We start from the raw sequence: 12,352 nt of genomic DNA, 5'->3' as shown, positions 1-12,352 counted from the left end.
GACAGTTATAAATACGGCTACATGACGAGTTTGAAGAAATGAGGATCAGAATTGCCAAGAGTGTTTCTATCATATTTTCTTAAGAATGTGTTTATATAGATATTTTTGTTTTCTTTCCTCGAGTTCTTTATCGCATGATGTAACATCAATTAAAAAATAATCCTTCACAGATGTGTCTAGTCATTTGGGTTTTAGTTAATTCAGATGTAGTCAAGTTGACAACCAAGAATAGTCATTTTCTATTGATTATTTTATTTATTTATATTTCAAATGCTGTCCCCCTTCCCGGTCTCCCCTCTGCAAATCCCCCTCACATCCCCTCTTCCCTTTGCCTCTAAGAGGGTTCTCTCCCACTCACCCACCTACCCACTCCTGCTTCAGCTCTCTAACATCTCCCTTGACTGGGGCAACAAGCATCCACAGGACTAACTGGTGAACTTCTCCAGCTGATAAACTACTGCAGCAAAGTAGCTGGATATGAAATTTACTTAAACGAATCAGTAGCCTTCCTATACTCAAAGGATAAACAGGCTGAGAAAGAAATTAGGGAAATGATACCCTTCAAAATATCTACAAATAGTATAAAATTTCTTGGTGTAACTCTTAGCCAGCAAGTGAAAGATCTGTATGACAAGAGCTTCAAATCCCTGAAAAAAGAAAAAAACTAACTTAGTTAAAAAAAAGAAACTTAGTTTCTTTTTTTAAAAAAAGAAACTAAAGAATAGCCACCTTATCCTTTTTCATATCTTTGTTTCATTTTTTTGTTTTCTTCCACATTAGCCTCTGTTTAGGATGCTTTCTGTTGTCTGCACCAACACCTCCTTTCAAAGAAATCTGCCGACATCAAGATAGATTATAGGTCCCGCCCCACAACCTTGCTTGTTATGGAGGAGACCACAGCAACTTTTACTTTCCCTTTCCAAGAACATTCTGTCATCTTAGCTGCCCAGAGTGGAAACAGCAGCACTCAGAAATCAGGCAGCATCAAGTACACTCTTTCTGCTTATGACAGAGTAATGGGGGCTGCTTGCCTGGAGCAACTTATATACTCCAAAAGTTATTGATTGAAGATAATGGCCACCATAAGTTTTGTACATGCCAAAGTGGAACATATAAGGGACCACTTTTTTAGCTGTGGCTGTATTTTCTCCGGTCCCAGTATGTATGGTCTTTGTTTACGTAGCTTTGCTCCTCAGGGCACCTGCAGTGCAATCATGGACTGTTTTATATTTAGAGCTTCAAAGCTCTGCATTGTCAAAAGGCAGTGAGTGGAACGTGGTGTTGACATCACCATCTCTGCAGCCTGGCACCCTGGCTGCCACAGAAGCTTTCTGTAAATATTATACTCTTGTTGAATGAATGAACTTACTTTCCTTTCCAGTCTGGTACAGGAGACGTGATGAGAACAATGTAAGTGAACAGGTATTTATGATAAAGTGGACAACAATCATGGCGCTACTCAACCAGCATCGGAAAGAATGGAGCACTTGATTGGGGGTATGCATGATGATCCATCAATGAGTGTTAAATTCTTAGTTTAATTTTTGGTAAATTTTTAATAATTTCAGACAAGGCAAACAGCTGTAAACTGGTTCCCACCACTATTCCTCTAAGGATATGTTCTGGAAAAGGTGCTTTGTTTCAACTTTAAGCTCCTAACAGTTTGGCGAGTGAATGTGTGATGTACTTAGTAACCTTCCTTTTAATGAAGATTTGAGAGGCTGCTTTGCCTCACATTCAATAGTAGCTGCTCTGTTTATCATACCCTTTCAACTTTAATCACATGGAATGGGGACCTGCTATTCACCCATCCTAGCAGCTCTCACCCAGGAAAGAGATAAGTGAAAAATCCTTCTACACATTCTTATCATCTTCTTGGACCTATTTCAAAAAATAAATCTATGCTATGAATGGAGACGTGAGAAAAATATTTCGTTTTTAAAGAGTGAAACGATGCAATTGTCATATATGAAGACAGGCTGGCATTTGTATCTCAAGGGGAAAACTTTTGAAAGTAACAGAACTGCCAGCAGCAATTAATGAGAAAGCTTTTCATATTGTTTTCAGTAACAGACAAGTACTAGCAGTTTGAGAAAACTGCGAGTGACGGCTGCTGTCATCCCAGGCTGGGACAATGAACTGAGTTGTTGATTTACTGACATTTGCTGGTTTTCTTTTCCTCCTCAAAATGTCATATATTTAGGTTTTCATTGCCAAATGGTGAATTTAGCATAAATCTCGTTTTTCAAAATTAAATTACAATACACAGTGAGATGTAAGTACATTGTTGTCTACAGGAACAAATGCAGCTTACACTTGTGAATGACAAACTGTACCGAACAGATGAGCTCATTTCAACACCTACTATACCAGACTACAATGGATGGCTTCTCTGTTGGAAATAAGGGGAAATACATATTAGCAAGACATCAAATTATTTGACAAAATTTCCAGTATCTTTTACATAATACCTTTTTAACATTATTTCAAAGGGAAGGGACACCCCTTAACTAATTTGGGGAGGGGATAATTGTGCAAGGCTAGATTCCTTATTTTATTGAAAGTCTTGTCTTTGAATTATTTCAAGGTCCCAGAACACTGGGCAGTCACTTCTCTCTTTCTAATCAAGTCAATCAAAACCTTATGATTTATTAGTTTGGAAGCTATCAAGTTGTTTCTTAAATTATTTTCACAATTGCTTATCTTGTATCTATAGCAGGTAGTGTGCTACCAGAAATAAATCTAAATCATACAAAGTTATCCTACTATTTTATGTGTTTTAATAAAACTACTCTCTACAGAATTATTAATTTCTAAAGCCTTTCCTTATTTGGGACAACATTATGCACTTATGCACAGTAAGTACAAGGTATTCTACTACCTCCAACTTGTTACTGGTTATTTAGGAAAATTATTAAAGATCTATGTTACACATTTTTTGCAGCCTCACAAAATATTGTTTTTATCACCCAATTCGTGGGACAGTGATAGCTTTAACTGTCACTGCACATGTGAAAGCAGTGAACTCCAGACACTATGGCTTCTTTTTATTGTTAATTATACAAATTGAAGATAAATAGACATAGGGATAAAATATCAGCTCACAATTATGATGTGAAAGTAATGAACTTCAGACACTATGGCTTCTTTTTAGAGTTGATTACCAAAATTGAAGATAAATAAAAGTAGAGATTAAATATCAACTCATGATTAAGTATGATGTGTTGCCTTTCTCTGTTTCATTGTGAAATCTCAATAAAATTTCACCATGAGATTTTAACACATATAAATAAAAAAAAAACTAAATAGAAGAGGAACGAAAATGATAGCAAAAATATAATGGTAAATGTATTAAAACAAAAAATTCAACTGGGGTGGTCTGTTTAAAATATCTCAATAGTGATGAGACTCTGACACCTTACAAATGTCAGAGTAAAAGCAAAAAATGTATTTGAAGGAAGGCCAGAAAGCAAAGGCATTTCACACTCTCAAGGTGAGGTAAGACAGCTTTTGTGTCAAATAGCCAGGGAAGTAATCCACATTATCTTTCATAAGAATGCTTTCTGAAGAATTATTATGTGAAGTCTGATGGCTTTTTAAAAATAAAAACCTGGCTCTGAAAATAACATATTAAAAGAGATGTGTAATACAGAGCATATTAATGCACCTTGTCTATACATGGTCTTTTCCTTTCCACAGTGTGACCACCTGGATCCCTTTCATTTGTGAATCTGCTTTCTAATTAGTCAGAGTTAGCCAATTTGATCTTTGTCTCTTTAAATTTTCTACTTCAGTGATTAATTCATGTAAATGTGTCATTTATTTCTTCATGATGAGAGCCATAACCTAGCTTTGTGAAAACACAGTTTTGGTTGAACACAGAGCATTTCCTTCTCTCTTCTAGCTATCCTTAAGTTTAGGCCTAGCATCTTCTTGCTTCCATAAAAATCTAATCTTTCAAGCTGATCGACCCAGTCTAGCTTCTCTTGTCTTCTGACTGAATTGCTCTGCCTGGCCTCATACTAACTTTGGTAGTGTGTTTTAATATTCTGTCTCCTTCTTATTATTTGGCTAGTTCTGTCTTCACCCATGTCTAGCTTGTTCTTTCTATAATCTGTCTTTGTAAAAATGTCCCAGTAAAGCTTCCATATATACATACCACCTACTACCATTTTTTTCTCTCACTGCTCTTAAGTTGTCTCTTTTCCTTAGCTATTATCCTGTGAGTTGAACATATCACATATCTCTGGCTCATTATGTCAAATCTTTCTTTGATTCTTCATTTTGTCTGCCCCTCAATTAGATGTAACTTTCAAACATAGTTGCTTTTTTTTTTCTACAAAATAACCTTACCTTCATTGTTAGGGATTAAAGTACATACTAAGGGCACGTTTGTATTCCAGCCAAAGCATACTGTAATCCAAGGCATCCTGGTCTTATTATATGTTTGGATATGGTCCCCTATTAGAGAAGCCATATTTATGCATTAAAATTCCTCTACACATTCAATTGATTATTTGTAGACCTAGTAGATTGACTTTAAAAGATGAAAGTTATGACATTTTGTGTAGATAAACAAAAACTACAAGCCTTTTAAGACACAATTATCTTATTGAGGGGGAGTACTAATGCTATGTATTTTTGAAATGTATTTTTAAAAGGTCTCTTATGACCTTTCTTTGGTTCTATACAGAGACAAGTTTCCAGTTTCTTACACAATCAAATGGTGATCATATCAAGTTCACAAAAGATATACAGAGAAAGAGTAGAATTATTTTGCCCTCCTCTTTCTTCAGCAGCAGGCACAGGGCTCACAAGTTGGAATAGCAACACAACAGTTGATATAATCCCTTACATGAAGAATAGTTCAATCAGCATACTTGAACATAAATTAATAAGCATGATACAGTTAAAAGGACATAGAAAAATGGACAGAGCTCCACAGAAATGAAAAACTGCAAGCATCAAACATTTAGATGAATAAATCATAAAATTATAAAAATGTCAAGTAAAAAGGCACATGAAAAATTGTATTGGAAACTTTAGTACTCAGCTCAGCAGTGGTGATACATGCCTTTAATCCCAGCACTTGGGAGGCAGGGGCAGGTGTATTTCAGAGTTCAAGGCCAGCAATGGTCTACAGAGTGAGTTCCAGGACAGCCATGGCTAAACAGAGAAACCCTATCTCAAAAAAAGAAAGAAAGAAAGAAAGAAAGGGAGGGAGGGAGGGAGGGAGGGAAGGAGGGAGGGTGGGAGGGAGGGAGGGAGGGAGGAAGGAAGAAAGAAAGGAAGAAAGAAAGAAAGAAAGAAAGAAAAAGAAAAGAAGAAAAAGAAGAAAAGTAAAAGAAAAAAGGAAAGAAAGAAAAGAAAAGAAAATTTAGTGCTCAAAATTTCCACAAATTTGGTAAGAAGCATTAAATATCACCAAATCAAAAAGCTCTGAGTACAATAAAGGAATTTTTTAAAATATGAGGAGAAAATTGTTGGAGACCAAACTCTGGGAAACTAGACCCTCAACAGCTCTCACCTTGAGAGTCCACTGACCTTGCGGTTTACAGCTGACCCACCCCCTTCTTCACACAAGGCTGATCAACTGGTTCTTATCCTGGCTGAACACCTGGGGTTTTCTAGGTGGAACCAGCATTCCAGAAAAGCTGCTGGAAGCCACAGCCAGCATCCGCATCTGTCCTGGATGACCTTTCGTCCTTCTGTGCTTTTAGCATTCCCCTCAGCCCTTCCCTACTTCCTCTTATGGAGTGTTCAAAACCAGGCGTTTTGCTTTTCATTAAAGAGGCTTTGACAAGACCCCCCTTTTGCTTGGCCTCACTCCTTTTTCCCGCCCATTTCTCTTTCAGGCTTGGGTTCTCCTTGGCTCCCCGAATAACTAGGTCCTCCGGGTCAGGACAGAAAATAATATAAGGCATTACAAGAAAAAGGAATCATCAAGTGCAAAGAAACTACATTAATATCAACAGATAATTTCCTACTAGGAGCAATGATTATTAGAAGACAGTGGAATATTATATTCAAAATTTTGAAAGAAAAGTTTTAACCCAGTGTGTGTGTGTATGTGTGTGTGTGTGTGTGTGTGTGTGTGTGTGTGTTTATTAAGAAGGAACAATCTTAGAAATTTAGGTGAAACAAAGAGCTCATTACATAAAGTCTGAGTGGCTCTGTGGCTCCCAAATCTTACCTACATGACTATGAAGAAAGTCAGAGTGAAACCAGAGAGTAACTGTAATCCACAGGAAGAAATAATGACTACTGAAAGTGACAATTATTTTGAGAAAATGCAAATAATTACACACACACACACACACACACACACACACATATATGTTCATTTTTTTAAACTTCTCTAAGAGCTATGTGAGTTTGCATAGGAATATTTATGTTGTTATTTTGCTGGGACAACAACATGTAGAGTACATAGAGCAAGGGAAAGAAGATGTAGGGGAAAGTGATTTGCCCGAAGAGTACCTTAAGAAGCCCAAGAATTAAGATGATATTCTATAATTATAAAAGAAGGTATATAAAGGAACAGAAACATCAAAACTATCTGAGATGTGTAATTACATTAAAAGTTACATTTTATAATAGTCAAAAATAGAGACAAGACCAAGTAATAAGTAGAAAAGACAGCATCTCCATCAAATAAAGTATTTAACAGAAACAAAAGAAAATACTGACTTCTGACACTTAAAACTGAAAACACACTCTTAAACTCATTTTATGGGATCAAACACTCTGAGATGAAGATGTCACAAAAAAGGGAGGTCAATATTATTGGTAAACACACATGTAAAGATGCTCAGAAATTCAGTATAAAATCAAATCAGCATATCAAAAGCATTAGACACCATGAACATGTCTTTAAAGCCAAGCTTAAATCAGTGTATTCCAATCGTACAATGTAACATCACAAGTCAATAGATCCAAATATAAAAACACCAGATCACTTTAGTAGATGTGAGAGAAATGTTCATGACAAGAATTCTGAATAAAACAGATTACTTCAACAAAATAAAGGCAACCGATCAACACACAGGAACACACACACACACAAACACACAGGAACACACACATGCATACAGAGAGAGGGGGGGGAGAGAGAGAGTGAAAGGGAGAGGGAGAGAGAGAGGGAGGAAGAGAGAGAGAGAGAGAGAGAGAGAGAGAGAGAGAGAGAGAGAGAGAGAGAGAGAGAGAGAGAGCTGACACTATAATTAATCAATGTGGAAAACTAAAAGGTTTTGCATTAAGTCTCAAGATAATGCAAATGCCAGCTCTCTTCACCTTTCCTCAATACTTCAGTGAAAGTCCCAAGTAAAGCAATTGCATTCAAAATAGAGCAAAAAATGCCTAGACTAGAAAGGTAGAGTGAAATTATCTGTGCAAATAATGGGATTCTATACACAGAAAACCAGAAGTATTCTATCAAAGAACATTACAACTAGTAAATGCAGGGAAACGTCAGGATAAAAATGTCAGCACAACCTCTCTAATAGAAGATAAATTAGGCAAGAATGAACAAAACAACTTCACGCTAACATAAAAAGGAATAAAATTTTAGGAATGGATTTAACTGAAGGTTGATCTATTTGTACACCAAAACAGGTAAAACAATGATGGAAGACTCTGAAAAAAGAAGTCATGAATAAGTGAGGAGATTTAAAGCCATTTCAGGGGAAGTTGGAGGAATTAGGTGGTAGATATGGCCAAAATGCATTTATACATGTATGAAATTCTCAAAGAAGAAGTAAAATTTTTAAGAAAAAATAAATAGCAGCACACATCAGGATGTAAAAATTAATTCTGTTCTTGCTTTCCAATAATAAAAGAATGGAAATCAAAGTCAGAAAAGTTTTTTTTTTAAAAAAAATCCAAAATAAATAAGCACTTAGGGAAAAATTTCACAAAGTATATGCAATCTTCTTGTACTGAAAAGTCTAAAACACATTAAAATAACTTATGAAGACTAATGAAATGGAGGGACCATCCAGTGTTTATGAATCAGGAGACTCATTATTACTCTTCAAATTTATCTATAGACTTGTTGCTATCTTCATAGAAGTTGAAAAATCTCCCTAAAATAATATAATGTATCTTATAATTTGTTTTAGAGAATAAGTCGTGAGCTTAAGGTTCATATTTTTCTTTATCAGAGACTAGAAATCATCTCTTATTCCACTTATGGCCTGACAATTGACAAAGATGGTGGGAGAATTTAGTGAGAAAAGTAATAATCTGATAGACAAATTGCTTTGAGAGAATTGGATATGTTAGCTTGCTATTACTGTTATTATATACCCATGGTAACCAACAAAAAGGGAGAAAGGCTTATTTTTTGCCACAGTTTTGAGGGTTTCCCTCAAATGCTTTTGAGCCTGTGATGGGCTAATAGTAGTACCCTGTGGTATGACTGCATGTCAGAGCAAGTTGCTTACTCTGTGGCCACTGGGAAACAGAAACAGAAAATTGTGGATTTTGCTCAGTAGGACCCTAGTCTTATTACAAGGGACTTGACTCAGAAAAGTCTTTCCATTATTTTTGATTTTCTAATATTTTTATTTTTTCAGTTTGGTCTTTTTGGGTTTTTCAGTTGCACCACTGAAGAAGAAAAATGTTTATTATTTCAGCTAAGAAAGAGAACTTTTTTTTTTTTACTGTTTTGTTTTGTTTTTTTGAGACATGGTTTCTCTGTGTAGCACTGGCTGTCCTGGAACTCACTCTGTAGACCAGGCTGGCCTCGAACTCAGAAATCCACCTGCCTCTGCCTCCAAGTGCTGGGATTAAAGGCGTGTACCACCACCACCTGGAGAAAGAGAACATGGCACTGGAGGAGCTGAAATTTCTACCTCTTCATCTGAAGGCCTTTAGGAGAACAGTGGCTCTCATGTGGTTAGGAGGGTCTTAAAACCCACCCCCACAGTGGCATCCTTCATCCAATAAGGCCCATACCTCCAATTAGTGTCAGCTCCTAGGTCAGGCATATTCAAACCAACACAATTATTAACAACATGGGGCATATATAATGATATTTTTGTGTAAAACCTTTAAATTTAGAATCTTTCCTGTTCTCACAGTATAAAACCAACCAATCATAAGCCAACATAGTACAATGTCCATAAGTTAAAAGGAATCAGAAGGAAAATTGAGGATGGATCCAGTCAGAATTTAGGAGGTAACACACGTGGCTACCTAGCACAGAGGTCAAATGTGAAATGTTTCGTACATTGTAATTTGATGGGTGTAGCAGAGAGGGATTAGTGGGAAGAAGCCTAAACTAAATTTCGTTGAACACAAATCTTGGTTAAGTATGACACCTAGAGGATGTGTAAATAGAATTCCTTTGAGTTTTGGTTGTTGGGATTAAGTTGCAATTATGTGGAGAAACATAGTTAGGATTTTTGTTTCAGAATAAGCATTTTATATATTCCTCTACATAACATTTCATCAAAAATAATTTTTATATTGCATCACTTAATTATATTAATAAAATTATATTAAAATAATCCTTTCCCCATCAAATAAAAATTTTTTATATTTATATGCTTATTTCCTAATTTTATATATATATATATATATATATATATATATGAGTGTACATAGCATCATATAGTAGAGTTTTGAAATGATAGCACAGAAACAATGGACAATTAAGGTTGCCATATATAGAAAGTGACATGGTCAGAATTGTGCCATTTCTAAGTATCTTACATTTATCCTCTGTTGTTTTGGAAGACTTTTACAGTCCTGGGTCATTAATACTTGAACAGTTCATGAAAAATGATGAACGACTTACTTCATGACAGGCTATACAGATGGTCAATTTAATTTGCATCCTTGAGGCTATATCGTATTTTGACATCGTATCATTAAACATTTGTGTATTATTCATATCATTCTAGAAAACAATAGTTGATGTTTCTTACTATCTCTTGCCATTCATCAGGTTTATTGATAGAGTTTATTCAAGTGAGTAGCATTTTTTTCTCACCAGGATGTGTATCTGAATGTATATATTACTTTGTCTTTTCAGAGACCAAAACAATTTTAACCTCAAGTGCAGTAATGACACTGTTATGAACAGAAATGTGGCATTGGTGGAGACAAATGTGCCTATGACTGGGTTCCTATGACACTGTTAAGAGATGTTGCCACTACTTGGGAACATTTTTTATGTGTCTGTGAAGGTTGTGTATGGGGAGAGTCCCCTAAGCTTGGCTTAAGGTTCCATTAAAAGATAAGAGTAAACTGAGGACAAATTTCCAACACTTTTGCTCAACATGTCATCCTTCTTGTTTGTTTTAAAGGACAACAGATGCAGATTTAGAAGTTAGCCTGCCATATTAGAGCTGCCATGTTTAATCTCTGGAATGGATAGATAATTAATTATTATACAGTCCTGGGTGGATGAATAATAAAATCAAATCTTTTCTTTCTTTCTTTTTTTTTGGCATTAAGTTATGGCGTGTGACGTCTGATGGCTTTGGGGAGGTAGGCGGTCAACACGCACACTAACAACTGGCTCTGATTCGCCTTCGCCCACCCTCTGTGTTCTGTTGTACCATCAGCCTCCACCTGGTGAACAGACTTGGAGCATATGAAGAACACTATGAACGGGCATGAATAGCACAGAATCTACAATTGGAGGTTAAAGATCCTCAGGAATGAGCAGTCACAGCAACTGAGAAATACAAACAGGAGGGGAAGCCAGAGTGTCCTTGCACCAAGGAGCCATTTCTGAAAGGACAGAACCCAGGAGGCAGTGGCCGGGTCTTTTTCTTCTTTGACAGTGTGAATACTGAAGGACTTGCTCCTTCAGGGGGGTACACATTAGTTAGGATCAGCCTTCCTTTGTATCCCCATCAACCTATAATCTTTTGATCATTGCCTATTTTTCACCAGCGTAGGAACAGTAAGCCACACTGGCTTATCGCCTCTAATCACAAGCACAGGGCCAGGGCTCACTGAGCTTTTAATTCCCTCTTAGAGGCCTAACAGTGAAAAGTAAACAAAGACCAAATTTGCACCCATGAATGCAGCTAATTTCCTCTGATGTCAGAATACTTAAACAGGCAGGACCTGGGAATTATTTGATCAAACCTGCTTTTAATCTAATGCATGCAGAAGGACTGTGTCTGGAAATCTCAGCAAAATGACAAGCATCCCCAGGGAGCCTTATGGAAGGTTTCCTCCCTAGGAAACTGTAGCTTTCTCATTTCAGAGCAGGGTTACTGGTTCCTTGGGGGTGAAGTCACCAAGAGAAGTTTTTCCATTTTTTAAATCGGATTGTATTTGGTGTAAGACAGGCAACCAAACGACTATAGTTATCCTTAGCTTTTGGTTGCTGGGGGATTTTTGTGTTGTTGTTTTGCTTTGGTTTAATTGGCTAACTGCCTTGATACTATTTAAGCATTACAAGGAAATGAATTAATAATAAAAGATGTTATTGTGAGTGGGGGGGAGGGACAAAGCTTTATCTGACTGCACACATTCTTCTGTTACTACTGATCCGATAAAACAGAGAACAAAAGGTACAAGCCATGTGGTTCCTTGTTTTGGTTGTGAAAAAAATAACTTAAACAAAAGAATTAGAAGATATTGGTCTCAGGAATGAAATTTAAGTAAAAATAGTTATTAACTGGGTGATAGCCAACTGCTGTAACTGACTCATTTGAGCTTTAATTTTTATCCCCACCTCTGATATCTATTAAGTGTGTTTTTAATATAGATGGGAAGAGAAAGGAATGGAACTTTTATGTACTTCACCTTTGAAACAGAATCCTACTGGCAGTGTTTGTACATTCTTACTCATGCAATTACTCATGCTCACAGTTTTAAAGTTCCAGATCTCTTTCAAAGACAGTTACAAGACAATGTGTTGACTTTGACACATATTAACCATGGTCACATTGTTTTTGAGGATGGGCTGAAGTTAAACACACACACACACACACACACACACACACACACACACACACACACGAAAGTGCTCAAGTGCCTTTGACAGTGAGCCCTTACAGCTTCATAAATATCGCTCCTCTCATAAAGTAATTCAGAAGGCACAGCTTCAGAATAAATGACCAACGCTGATGCTTTGTGTAAATATGCAGGGAGAATAACACACCACTAGATCAGCATTTGACTCCTCGGGTGACGATGAATTTCAATGTCAGTTATTCGTCATCCTAAAGCCTGCCCCGTGATGATGCCTTTTATTGGTGTACCCTTGCGAACATATTTCAGCGCACCATGTGCCGGGGAGTTCTTGGGGCGGGTGCGTGGGGTCTGGGTGCTGGCCCTGTACCCTCACTGTCCCCAGCCGGTGGTCCCCTCGGGTCCCCTTGGC

This window comes from Apodemus sylvaticus, chromosome 2 (assembly GCF_947179515.1).
Source record: "Apodemus sylvaticus chromosome 2, mApoSyl1.1, whole genome shotgun sequence".
NCBI classification, from domain to species: Eukaryota; Metazoa; Chordata; class Mammalia; order Rodentia; family Muridae; genus Apodemus; species Apodemus sylvaticus.
Note: the sequence above shows the minus strand (reverse complement) of the source record.